The 13778-nt window shown below is 31.9% G+C and overlaps 1 protein-coding gene across 4 annotated transcripts in view; it reads right to left on the bottom strand.

Annotated features, from left to right (window-relative positions):
* The window catches only part of LOC106101639, a 47687-nt gene extending 34990 nt beyond the window's left edge, over nucleotides 1–12697 (bottom strand). For 2 of the 4 annotated variants that reach the window (XM_013280936.1, XM_013280938.1), the window contains exon 1: nucleotides 12553–12697. The gene's annotated coding sequence lies outside the window, so the exon portion shown is untranslated. The remainder of the gene's footprint in view (nucleotides 1–12552) is intronic. The other 2 variants (XM_013280937.1, XM_013280939.1) reach the window with 2 other exon arrangements.
* Between the last annotated feature and the right edge of the window lie 1081 nt (nucleotides 12698–13778).

The raw sequence follows: 13778 nt of genomic DNA, 5'->3' as shown, positions 1-13778 counted from the left end.
ATTGCAGATGCGTTGCGCACCCTTGACGTAGGAGGAGCCACACATAAAGAAGAATCATCAATTAAATTGCCTACACAAGCATAGTTTCTACTGTACAGTTCTGAACTACTGAACAGCAGACCTAAAACTATTATTGGAAGCAAATATGCTTTCTAATCATACTAATATTATAAACGTGAAAGTTTAGATGGATGGATGTTTGTTAGAGTTTGTAGCTTAAACAGCTGAACGGATTTCGATGAAATTTGGTATAGATGCAGAGGATAGTCTGAAAGAACACATAAGGTACTCACTTTTGTTTTTTTTTAATCACGCGCAAGGAGTCGCGGACGAAAGCTAGGAAGAAATAAAGCTCTAAATATTGTAAAACAATAAACAGATATTAAATTCTATCAATAATTTAAGTACCAATGCGCTTTCTGTTTAAATACCTAGGTTATATCTAGGTTCTTACGTAAACACTAACAAACCAATGTCATCGAAGTTGTAGAGTCAAGCGCTCTTCAGACCCTCTTATACTCGTAAACAGTTATTTGCAGTTACTCTCAGTTATTTAGTATACATTAAATGTATGTGGCTTGTATTTACCTAATTATAACTACTGTATTTTTACTATATGATTTTTAAACGATATCGTGTTTAAATTATAATAGTTAGTAACTTTTGTGTTCTTCCAGACTATAGTCTCTATCTGTGACAAATTTCATTGTGATTCGTTAAGCAGTTTAGACTACAGACTCTAACAAACGTCCATTTATCATAAGCTTTCGCATTAATAACATTTGTAAGATATGATGTGGTCTTTATGTTTTATGTAAACCCTCAGGGATAAAATCACCCTTCAGCTAACTGATCCCCTGACTTGTAATTCCGTTTTTGTATCAGTTTAAAAAAAGATACGGTTATTTTTGTTATTTCATAATAAAACTAGCTGTTCCCACGTGGCTTCATCCGCAGGTATTTATAAAAACATCATTTTATCGTTTACATTTGTCAATTTATCAATTGCAAATGTCAAAATGACATGACATATCACACCTTGGCAATCTTGCTTCCTTGATGTTGGCAACTTATGGTCTCTTACCCACATTTGGGTTTTTATCCAATTTATTTGCCTACTAAGTTTAATAGCATGAAAATATATAGCCTATGCCGTGAAGTAAGTGTAAGGCTTTTTATTAAAAAAAGAATTATTTAAAAATATGCTGCAATTGCTAACATCTTAGGCAACAAAAAAGTGTGTGTTTACGCTTTATTATAATAGTATAGATAACGAACAATTTTTAGCTACATCACGATTACGATTTAAAAATCTTTGATTCCTACAAACTATAAGTTCAAGTGAGAAACAAACAGCTTAACGCTAACGTTTGGCGCCCACTCGTGCCTATCGCTTTATGTCATCGCTTTCGTTACGCAACATTGTGGAGCCTACGCGTTTACACTCGACTCTATGCTATTTAAACGCTTATAGGTTTATCCGCAGATATATGCGTGAAAAGGTATTTTGAGGTTAGTAATTGTTTGTAATTATATCGACACTTAATAGAGCAAATTATTTACATTTTTATTACACTGATATTAGAAACGTTTAGACGGATAGATGTTTGTTAGAGTTTGTAGCTTAAAATGCTGAACGGATCTCGATGAAATTTGTCTGTCGAGGATAGTATGGAAGAACACAAAGGTTACTTTTGTTTTTCTTAATTCTACGCGTACACAGTCGCGGACGAAAGCTAGTATTTCATAAATTAAATTAAGTTCATAAGAGTTTGACATGAATTCTATATAATTTAGGGGACGTGGGCTTTTAAAATAAATGTCAAGATGGCGCTTACCGCCTACATGTTGGCGTCAAACTGTGACAGGTTGGTTATTATGAATCATAACCTCATCTTAATTATATTTTAACCAATAATTTCTCATGAAATTCCGTAAATACACTTCGAGATAGGATTTGATACCAGATTTGTAGTTGTCTCTTTACATTCATAATGTTTTTCTTTGAATAACAAACTATACACGTTTTAAAACTCTAGAAAAATATGGCGGGAACATCTTAATCAGCCATTAGTCACGTGATATATGTCAAACACAAGTCAAAGTCAGTACAGATATCAATGTCACAGATTAGAAACCTTATTAGTGACGTTCGTTAATCTATATTTAGATACAGGTTAAAATAAGATTATTGCGGTTTGCAGTTGCATAACAACCGCATCCTTTTGCGGTTATGTTTCATACTAAGGTTGTATTAAATGATTCGAATGAGGAGCTATTTAATGAGACGTAGGTATTCATTTTCATTTAGATATAAATCGGATTGATTTTTATATCACAACTAGCTTTCGCTCGCGACTCCGTCCGCGTAGAATTTTTTTTAAGTATGTGTTCTTCCAGACGATACTCTACATCTCTGTTAAATTTCATCGAGATCCGTTCAACAGTTTAGGGTACAAACTCTAATAATATCCATCCATCTAAACTTTCGCATTATAATATTAGTAAGAAGTAAGTATAATTCGGTAAGACAGTACACAAGATATGAAAATTCAATAACAAGAATGTATAGGTAAATAATGATTAAAATCGTAGCTAACCAAAACATTAGTTTTTTGATGACTAAAATAGATGTAATGTTTGCGCAGATAATAAAGAGATCCGTGTTAACCGAGTGGCTGAATGGCTAATTACCTTTGCCTCAAACATACGTTACTTGGCTAAAATAATTTTATTATACTTTTTGGAGAGTTATGAATGAAGTGCTTATTTTATGGGTTTTAATAATTTTTTTTCTATCATCGAGGTCAAAATGAATTGTACTTAATATTGTAATAATGTGATTTGATTTTTTTTTTGTGACAATTAAAGTGAGGTTAGGTTAAAAAACGCGTAAATCACTCATCAAATTTATTATTAGTAAAATAATGCGATAATAGTAGGTTTGCTAATACTTTTAAGGTTATATTTTAAGAACGATTAATAACCTTTTAGGTTATAACGTAAACATACCTTTAATAGACTTGTAATATTGGAATTTAAAGTAAGTCATCTTCATTGACCCCAAAAGTTCACGTTAGTGTTGCATAGAAGGACCACAACTTTCAAATGTCGTAAATACGGGGCAATTTCGTAAAGTTTATGGTAATATGGGCTGTCAACAGTTTCGACCCCCGGGTCGATGGCGGTCGTTTGTCAAACATAGGCTGACGCAAGTCTTTCGATCAGGTTTACTTAATTCTAGATTAAATAAGATGTTTTGTGTTGACATATAAGATCCGAGCTAAATTAACTTTGGAAGATCTGTCAAGATGTTCTGAACCGATTACAGATTTATTAATGTACCAGCTTTCGCCCGCGACGTATTAACAAAACTAAGTAGCCTAAGTGTTCTTCCAGACTCTGCTCTACATCTATGCCAAATTTCATCCAGATCCATTTAGTTTAGGCTACAAACTCTAACAAACATCGATCCATCTAATCTTTCGCATTTATAATATTAGTTAGATTAGGTTGCGCCGGCGACTCAGTCCGCGTGAAATAAATAAACAAAAGTGACTAGACAATGTATTCTTCCAGACTATTCACGACATCTAAATACCAAATTTCATTGTAATCCCTTAAACCGTTTAGGCTGCAAACTCTAACATCCATCCATCCATCTAAACTTTCGCATTTATAATATTTGTATGAATCATGATTAAGTTTTGTCCGCGATTTCGAATTTGTGTAATTAAAAAAAAAACAAAAGTATGTCTACGAGATCTTCCAGACTCTCCTCTACATCTATGCCATATTAACCGTTTAGACAGCAATATCTGATAAACATCCATCCATCTAAAAATCATAAGCTTCTACAACCAATGCATTATTAAATTCGCAACTAACGTGATTTTTTATAGTTTATTTTCTTATCAAAGAATTATTTTCTATATAAAGTTTATGTCAAATATTAACTAAGGTTTAATACAGACTTTGTCAAAGTCTTACAAGAGACAATTATTGCACTTTTAACATATAAAGCATTGTATAAAATGTCGTCGCGGACCACCCAAAGTGTAAACATCACAAAACTCAGTTATACCACAATTTAAATGATTAATGTCAAAAATAAACAGAAATATGTCAATTTGTATATTTTACAACCGATTTTTATTGTTAATTATACACGATTTTCTTATTTACGATTTTGTTGAATACCGTTTATCCTTTTTAGGGATTTGTCAATTTACATAAATACATAACAATGTACAATTATGGAATATCATTAAGTAAATGGTTTTTTATATATTGTAGAGCCGTTATTGTGTTATGCTCTACCCACACTAGTAAATCAATTAGGAGTCGTTGAATGATCCAATAAAATGGAAATGAGAAGGTAAACAGGCTGATAATGTTGTTTATTATCTGCTAGCTGTTTCTCGCGATTTCGTCCGTGTAAAAATTAAAAAAAAAAAGCACAGCCTATGTTACTCACAGATAAATTACCTTTCTAGCGGTCTAAATATTTTTAAATCGGATCAGTAGTTTTTACGTGAATCGAATACATACAAAAATACAAATCTATCCTCTTTATAACATTAGTAAAGACGGGTAGATCCTACTCCCGTAGGGTCGGCGCATGGTTGTCGTCCAAATAACTATCATCTGTCATCTTCATCATGTCACCTTTCACAATCCATCTCTTTCTAAGTCTACCTCTACTGTACCAATAATACTAACGTTCTCCTTGTAACATGCGATTCATCCCTCTTTCAATATATTTTGATACGTTACAATTTTTTTTAAATTGATACAACAACATACCTGTTTTTGATAACTGAGATTACAGCCTTATAAAGATAAAATTGTTTAGACAGGATTCTTATTTACTTATCATGAATAATCATTAAATAGAGAAAAAATGTTTTCTCATATAAATATCTTAGATAATCGTAACTTTTTTTTAAGATATAAATTGTTTTAAAAAGTATGTATATTACAATAATAATCAAGTCTCTATTAAATTATATCCCTGTTCTTTTTAAGCAGTCGAATAATATCAAGTTGGTAAAATAAATTTGGTAATAGATAAATAACGTTTTTTCTTATATCTACTAATCGAAGCAATTATAGAATATATATTAATTAATTTTACATACATTATAAGATAAATATACATTTATACAAGTAGCAATTTACGAGAACATGTTTTCAATACATTTGCAATCATTATCAGCGATTTTTTTATTAATGACATAAATTTTAGATGTGTATATAAATTTATGAACGTAATAAAATTTATTTATTTGTTTTAAATAGCTTGAATAACTAGCTTTTGTCTGAGTTTGCGGAATTAAAAAAACATAGTAAGTAACCTATGTGTTTTTCCAGACTATGTTCTACATCTGAGATAATTTTTTTCGAGATACGTTGTGCTATTTTGAAGATAGTAGGAACAACAGAGCTTAAATTATCAAAATCCAAAGAAAATTGTTTAACAAAGTTGGTAAAAATCAACTGAAATAATTTAAAGTCTAAAACAGTTTTTTTTTTTCTTAAAAATTAGATATTCAATTATTCAAATTATTTTACTATCAGCAAAATCAATTATTTAAAGTATGCACATATTCTTATCTTTACAATTTATTTGTAGGAAAAAATTAGCATCTACATATTTATATACAAACTAGCGGTCGCCTGTGACTTTATCTGTGCAGAATTTAAAAAAAAAACTTAATATGAATTTGAACAAATCACATAGATAGAATTAACTGTCATTAACATCAACAAGCAGTCCCTTTCTCTTACCACTCCTTTCTTGTAAAGAAAGGATGGGAAGGGAAAGTGGATTTGCCGGCGGAGGAGACGCATAAGAAGGGGAAATATCCTCTTTATGTGTGCTCCTCCTCCCTGAGTTAAGTAGGCAACGCATCTACAATTATAAATGTCTACGGGCAGCGGTCGCACGAAACAAAAGATGTCATTTCAAAAACACCTATCTATTTATACAGATCAGTGGTTTCCACTTTATTATAACTTCATCGATAACGCATGTCACGTTACTACGAATCCGGTTATGTCCTTTCGTAAGTGTTATGAAAGTTCACACTTTTATGTACGTTTAGCATCTGCCAATTTGTTCGCTTTAAAACGTTTGAATTAAGGATTTTAGGACATACAAACGCATGTTTATATAACACTAACTTTTGCTCACGGAAACGTCCGCGTGGAATAAAAAAAAAAACAAAAGTATAGCAGTCGATTTAAAGACAGAATTGAATACCTTAAGATACTAGTAAAGTTTATATCAACAATATAAGTAATTTCAAGAAAAAGATGCAACTACCCAATACCAGCAGTATTAGCCCTAGATATATTCTCACTAAACGTATAATGAATTGAACATATGAATAATATGTGAATTTTAAAATAGAACAAGGCCGTGAAATGTATTATTCTGCCTACCCTCTTAGTCACGTGACCTTGAATGTTGTGTTCAAATAATAGTCTATTACAATTAAGAGATTAAAGCCGCAGTTTAGGCAGAACAATCAAAGTGTGGGAGTCATTTGTGCGTGGTGTATATAATTATTATTTGAATAACATTAATAATATCACAAAACTAGCTGTTCCCATGCGACTTCATCCGCGTAAAATTATGAAAATTTTATTTTATTGTTGTCACGTGTCAAATTATCAATAGCTAATGTCAAAATGACACTACAAATTTTAGCAATCCTTCTTTCTTGATGTTGGCAGCAACTTATAGTCTCTTTCCCACATTAGGCTTTTTATCAAAAATGTAATCCCCCTAAGTTTAATAGCGTGAAAATATTTAGCCTAAAGCGTGACGTAAGTGTAGGGCTTTTTATTAATGAAAGAATTATTGAAAAATATTCTGTAATTGCTGACATCTTAGGCAACAAAGAAGTGTGCGTTTACGCTTTATTATAATAATATAGAACACATAATACGGATCCCTTCATGTACAGAAAATAGAGATTCGAGTAGTTAAATCGTTCTTTTTATCACTCACATTTAAAGTAACTAAACAATCCTCCGATATTAATATTAGAGGGGCAATACCTTTGACTAAACCATCGCACTGCTGTTGTCCCATTGTCGATTGTTTTCCGATTCAACTCTTTAGTTGCACAGCTAAAAATCGAGTATTGTGCGCACCATATAACCTCATAGGAATCAAAGCGAGACAAAACAGTTGTTTGATAGTTAACTTTCAGGTGTGCGCACGCTCTTGGGCTACAGCCCAATTTAAAATTTAAAATTCAATTGTTTAGGTAGGCCGTAACAATTGAATTTACTAATACAGACCCACATAACAACATACGCACGAAATTTTGACCAAATAGTCGTATCTTCATGGCTGTTAACGCGGAATTTAAAATGACGTAACGGTACGTAAACAAATTTTATTACATCGTAAAATCATTGCTTGTAAAATGTTTATAGAATCAATTAATTGAATTGCGTTCTACAGATAACATCTAGTAAAAACAAAAACATACTGTCATCTCTTTTATCCACATTGAGAGTGAAAAAGATAACAATGTTTTTGAGTTATGTCGACAATAGAAATCTTACTAATATTATAAATGTGAAAGTTTAGATGGATGGATAGATGGATGTTTGATAGACTTTGTAGCCTAAACGGCTTAACCATCATCATCATCATCATCACCAGCTCACTATACGTCCCCACCGAGTGGCTCGGAGCCTACCCTAATAAGGGGTGACTAGGCCATAGTCAACCACGCTGGCCAAGTGCGGGTTGGTTGACTTCACACATATCTGTGAATTTCTTCGCCGATTTGTGCAGGCATCATGATGTTTTCCTTTACCGTAAGAACTTCGGGTAAATTATGTACATATGAAAATTCGAAAAATCGAAAATCACATTGGTACATGGCGGGATTCGAACCCAAGACCTGTAGATTACAAGTCAAGTGTTCAAACCACTGAGCCACCGACGCTCTTGTTACATCAATAATACAAAATTCCTGGGGGCTTCATTTGCATAAAATTATGAAAATTCTATTTCATCGTTTACATTTGTCAAATTATCAATAGCAAATGTTAAAATAACATGATATAACAAACCTTAGCAATTGCTTCTTTGATGTTGGCAGCAACTTATGGTCTCTTTCCCACATTAGAGTTTTTATCCAAAATATTTACCCCCTTATTTGAATGGCGTGAAAATATATAGCTTATAGCGTGACGTAAGTGTAGGGCTTATTATTAAAAAAAAAGAATTATACAAAATATGCTGTAATTGCTGACATCTTAGGCAACAAAGAAGTGTGTGTTTACGCTTTATTATAATAGAATAGAAACCATGAAAACGCTTTCCGTATATAAAAGGTAAAATATTAAATCACTATTAAAGGTCACGACATCTGATGACAACTCTTATAAAAACATCTAAGTAACTAACAAGTCGTTAAGTTGCATTAACAATTGCATGCTTCATATCCTTGGCTAATAGAAAGTAATTATCAATTTATCATAACCGGATATCTACGCGCTTAGAACTTATAAGGAGATATCTGAGTCAACACTAAGCAGTCACTCAGCATATGGTCACCTACGTAAGAATTCTTGCTAATAACTTCTTATAGTAAATACTAGAACATTCTGTCATTATAGGTTAGTTGTTATTTGATCTGTTCCCGCCAAATGTGAAGACCACAAAAACAATTGACGATCCGTTTTCATCTTTCTGCTGTTTTCTAGCACAGTATGTACTCTTCCATACATCTCTTTCTGCTTCAATATCTAAATTTCTCCCCTTCTTACCCATATCCTATTTCATAGGTAGTCTGATTTATTTAAAACGAGCTGTCGTCCACAAACTTCAATAGCGCGAATTTGGACAAACGGTTCCTAATATTTGACAGCGCGGAATTAAAAAAGATAGCCTATAATATACCCGTCTATGTCTGCTACCCTCCAGTGAAAGTCCCGTCGAAATTGGCCCAGTTTCAGAGGTTAGTCGGAACAAATGCGGCTTGCGGACAGACAGACAATTTTTTTTTAAATGCGATTTTCGTTATAGGCAGCGCAAATACTTCTCTGATCTCTCTGAACTCTGGCATTTTTATTTTGATATTACGAACAGACACTCCAATTTTATTATATATAGATACACAGATATAGATGTAGATAATTTATACCAAAACATTGCCCTCTCTATTATTCCCTTTGATAAGAAAGAGATGAAGACATATTTGTATACAGGTGTGCAACACCAGTTACTCGGCACTGGTCTGTGGTCATTGTTGAATCTTTTCGACCATCTGTCACGTTGTACATTTGCATATCCTCAGTGGACGGAGACGTCCGGGTGACGTCACGTGAATATCGATTTCGTAATAGCCGCTTGGAATTTTCGTTGAATAACCCGAGTCGGTCGTTTATGATCGTATTATACAATACAATGGCACGGAAACCTTAAGTTAAAAGAGCTAGAAGCTAAATTGTTATTTAAGTAAGTTATTTTCACATAAATGAGAAAAAAGATATGTGTGATGAGAACCCGGGCTATGCTAGCTTTAGGTTTAGTCTACTGGGCTCCGTAGCTCTGTACATCACATATATGACCGAATGGCCTAAGCATGTGACATGTTTCATGAATGTTTTTGGCCATTAAGAAAAGAAAAGTAAATACTTTATTTAGAAGAAATTGAAGTGGAAAATGTATCTATTTTGTATAATTGTTACAAAAACAAGCTATACATGGAGTAGAGTGATGACTGAGATGACGGATGACAGAGTTATTTGGAGGACGAAAACCCGGTGATTCCTACAGGTGTAGGATAACGTATGGGAGATGATAAATTTATTTACTATTATAATAAAGCGTAAACACACACTTCTTTGTTGCCCAAGATGTCAGCAATTACAGCATATTTTTGAATAATTCGTTTTTTAATAAAAATCCCTACACTTATACGTCATGCTTTAGGCTATATATTTTCACGCCATTAAATTTAGGGTGCAAATATTTTGGATAAACACCAAAAGGGAAAGAGACCATAAGTTGCTGCCAACATCAAGAAAGAAAGATCATGTCATGTCATTTTATCATTTGACAAATGTAAACAATAAAATAAAATTTTCATAATTACATGCGGGTGAAGCCACACGGGAACAGCTAGTATGAAATAAGGTCTTCGATAATGTTTTCAAATCGGTAAACGTTAATACCATGTTGTCAAGGCCGTATAACTTTTTAAAATCACAGTCTAGATATCTATGTCTGACATTTACTTGACATTTGATATTTTCACTTATTTAGACGTGTCAGTTTGTAACGTAATCAATTAATCTAAGCTTTTAGTAAGTAATATATTCATTAAGTGTTAAGAAATAATTACTGTATATTGTTAATTAAATTTAGGTGGTAGAGTAAGTAGTCACATTTTTTGCTAACATTTTGGTTATACGATTTTCAATCTTGTATCTTTTAAGATTTGTTGGCGATGCAATAATCCTTTTTATATTTTTATTTTTAATCCTTTTTTTTTAAATAAGAATGTTTATTTTTTTATTTATTCTTTTGTAAATATGTGAAGCATTGTTCGAGTAGATGTCACACAACGCTAGGCTGAAATGTATATATTTTTTTATTAATTTGTAAATTTTATTAAAAGTTGCTTTTGGTTTATTTCTTATTTTACTCGCGCGTACCTTCCAGTACGAGATCTTCTCTTTCAAGATTGTTTTTATTTGTCTTTCTATTGATTAAAAACTTACTGTTACTTAAGATAGAATACTTTTTTTTTAAAGTATGTAAGCAAAACAAAAAGTTAATTTATGATCTATTGGAAATACCTTTAGAATGTATCCGATACGCAACAAAAGTTGCAATAAAAACCTTGGCTATTTTGTAATAAAACTATATTTATTTATATGTTATCAACATTTTTAAAGTAAATAATTGACCTTTCACGTAGTAAAGATTTACACCTAAGCACATATTACACAACGACCTTCCGAAGATTACACAAAATACCGAACAAAATGGCTAATCAATCCTATTTTTGAATTTACTATTTATTAGCTAGGTTTATCTATACTATCATAATAAAGCGCAAACACACACTTCTTTGTTGCCAAAGATGTCAGCAATTACAGCATATTTTTGAATAATTATTTCTTTAATGAAAAGCCCTACACTTACGTCTGGCTTTAGGCTATATGGTTTTCACGCAATTGAACTTAGGGGGTAAATGTTTTGGATAAAAACCCTAATATGGGAAAGATAAGTTGCTGCCAACATCAAGAAAGCAAGATTGTCAAGGTTTGTAATGTCATGTCATTTTGACATTTGCTATTGATAATTTGACAAATGTAAACAATAAAATAAAATTTTCATAATTACATGCGGAAGATCCGCACGGGAACAGCTAGTGTAGAATATTTGGTGTATTAACTTAACTCAATTCCTTGTTTAATTATTATCCAGCAGTCGTCCGCGATTCCGTCCGTGCGCAATTAAAAATATAACCTATACTGTAAGGGCCTTTATCGTATATCTATCGGAATTTCTTTAAAATCCGTTCAATAGACTGTAAACTCTAACAAACATCCATCTATTTCAACTTTCGAATTTACAATATTAGTAAGATTACTATAATAGTTTCAAGAAGGGAGGTGATAATTATTCATAATTGAGTGTATCTGAATGTGTTTTTTTTTACAATTATATTAATTTATTTAAGTAGTAATAAATCCATCCAAATCTTTCAAAATATAAAATAGAGATAGTTTTAAATTATTAATGCAACTTAGGGAATGTTAAGTTTCCACTATTAAACCTACTACTGTTAAAGCGGATGTTAAGTATTCAAGTTATAACGATGACAGGCGATGGTAATTAGCGTCAATCAATGTTAAAAAAATTACTTATTGATTGTGACTTTGACAAAGGCTTGCATAATGTAATTACGTTAAATAAAATAAAATTAATGATGGTAGGAATTAAGGTAGGGTTGGGTTATTAATAGTGGATATTTAATCTTATTTATTAAAAAAAGGTTTTACCATTAATATATTAATAATGTACTGTTTTAAAGGCACTTGTGTAAAGTAAGTTCGTATCACGTAAATATCTATTATTTTTTTTATTTATTTAACAAAAATCGTTATATTAGAAACTGTGTAAAATACTAGGTAACTAATGTATAATAATAGTAATTTATTTAAATTAAAATAATAAAAAGGTATTATTAACAAGTGAACTGTAAAATTTTGGCACCAACTTCGAGCTTTTTCAAACTAAAAGACATCAACGAACGTACAAAATTTATCACATTTAAGTTAAGATCCTTTTTATATTTTTAAAACACAATCTTTACATGAAAACATTATTTATAAATTATTTCATATTTTTTATTAATAAGTAAAATAAAAACGACTAATGTATCAAACACACTTAATAACGTATAATCTCAATTCTACTTGACTATAAAAAAACAAAAAAACAACTACAACCAGGCACATAAAACACTATAAATAAAAAATAAAAATAAAAAGAAATAAACTCACAATTAAATCTTTATAAACTGTCTCCGTAACCTCCGACCACTCCACAATGTTAAGCACAACACACTGAAACCTTCTCTGAATCGGTGTCAATATTTAAAACATCCGATGACACAACGGCTCTCGGTCAGCAACAAGTCACTTTGTTACCGGCGGTCCTCTCGCACGCTTTTATACGAACGTTTATGAAACGCACACGACCTTTGGCGATGACTCTATCTCATGCATCCGAGATAGCGCGAATTTCACTTGATAACAATCATGTCGCTTAGACAATCGATACGTTACGATCTATTTTAAAAACAAATATAAGATACAAACTATAGGAATGAGACCATTTTATACGACCCTTATAAAGTAAATTGTTTTTCTATTTCTATGAGATCTCCTTCGAGGAAAATCAATTGCAGAAATTACGGAAGGCAATTTTAAATTTCCATAAGCAGACGGCGTTTTATGTTGGTTTCAAATAGTTTAAATGAATAAGTGTAATTTCTAACTAAATTTGCATTAATTCGGATCCTACTTAGTGCAGATTACACATACATTACATACTTAGTTATAAAAATATATTATACCATTACCACTACATGTAGACTTTGTTAAAATGTTATATTTATATGACAGCTGACTTTTGCCCTTGACTCCGTCCGCGTGGAACTAAAATAGCAAAAGTGAGTAGCCTAAGTGTTCTTCCAGACTATCCTCTACGCCTATACCAAATTTCATCGAGATCCGTGCAGCAGTTTAGGTTACAAATTCTAACAAACATCCATCTAAACTTTCGCATTTATAATATTAGTATAATTAATGTAATATTATTGTCCACTTAGATATCTGAAACCTGTTTCAATTCAACGCACAGCTGGATATGAATTCCCCTAGTGATAGCTATTTATTAAAAACTATCTGTTGGCCGCGATTTCGTCCACGCAATATTGAGATAAAAAATAGTCTATAATATGTCCGTCTATGTCAGCTACCCTTCAGTGAAAGTCCGGTCAAAATGGGCCCAATCGTTTTGGAGACTACCCGGAACAAACGCGGCTTGCGAACAGACAGACAAACAGACCAAAAATCCTTAATGCGATTTTCGTTATTTGCAACGCAAATACATCTTCATGATATCTGGATTTTTTTTATATAAACAGACACTCCAATTTTGTTATATGTAATAGTTAAAAATTCTAACATAAATACGTTTGTAAAACGAAACGCAGGTGGTGGTT

Source organism: Papilio polytes, unplaced genomic scaffold (genome assembly GCF_000836215.1).
Source record: "Papilio polytes unplaced genomic scaffold, Ppol_1.0 DF823969.1, whole genome shotgun sequence".
NCBI classification, from domain to species: Eukaryota; Metazoa; Arthropoda; class Insecta; order Lepidoptera; family Papilionidae; genus Papilio; species Papilio polytes.
The sequence above is the reverse complement of the archived record's forward strand: the minus strand, read 5'-3'. Positions and strand labels throughout refer to the sequence as shown.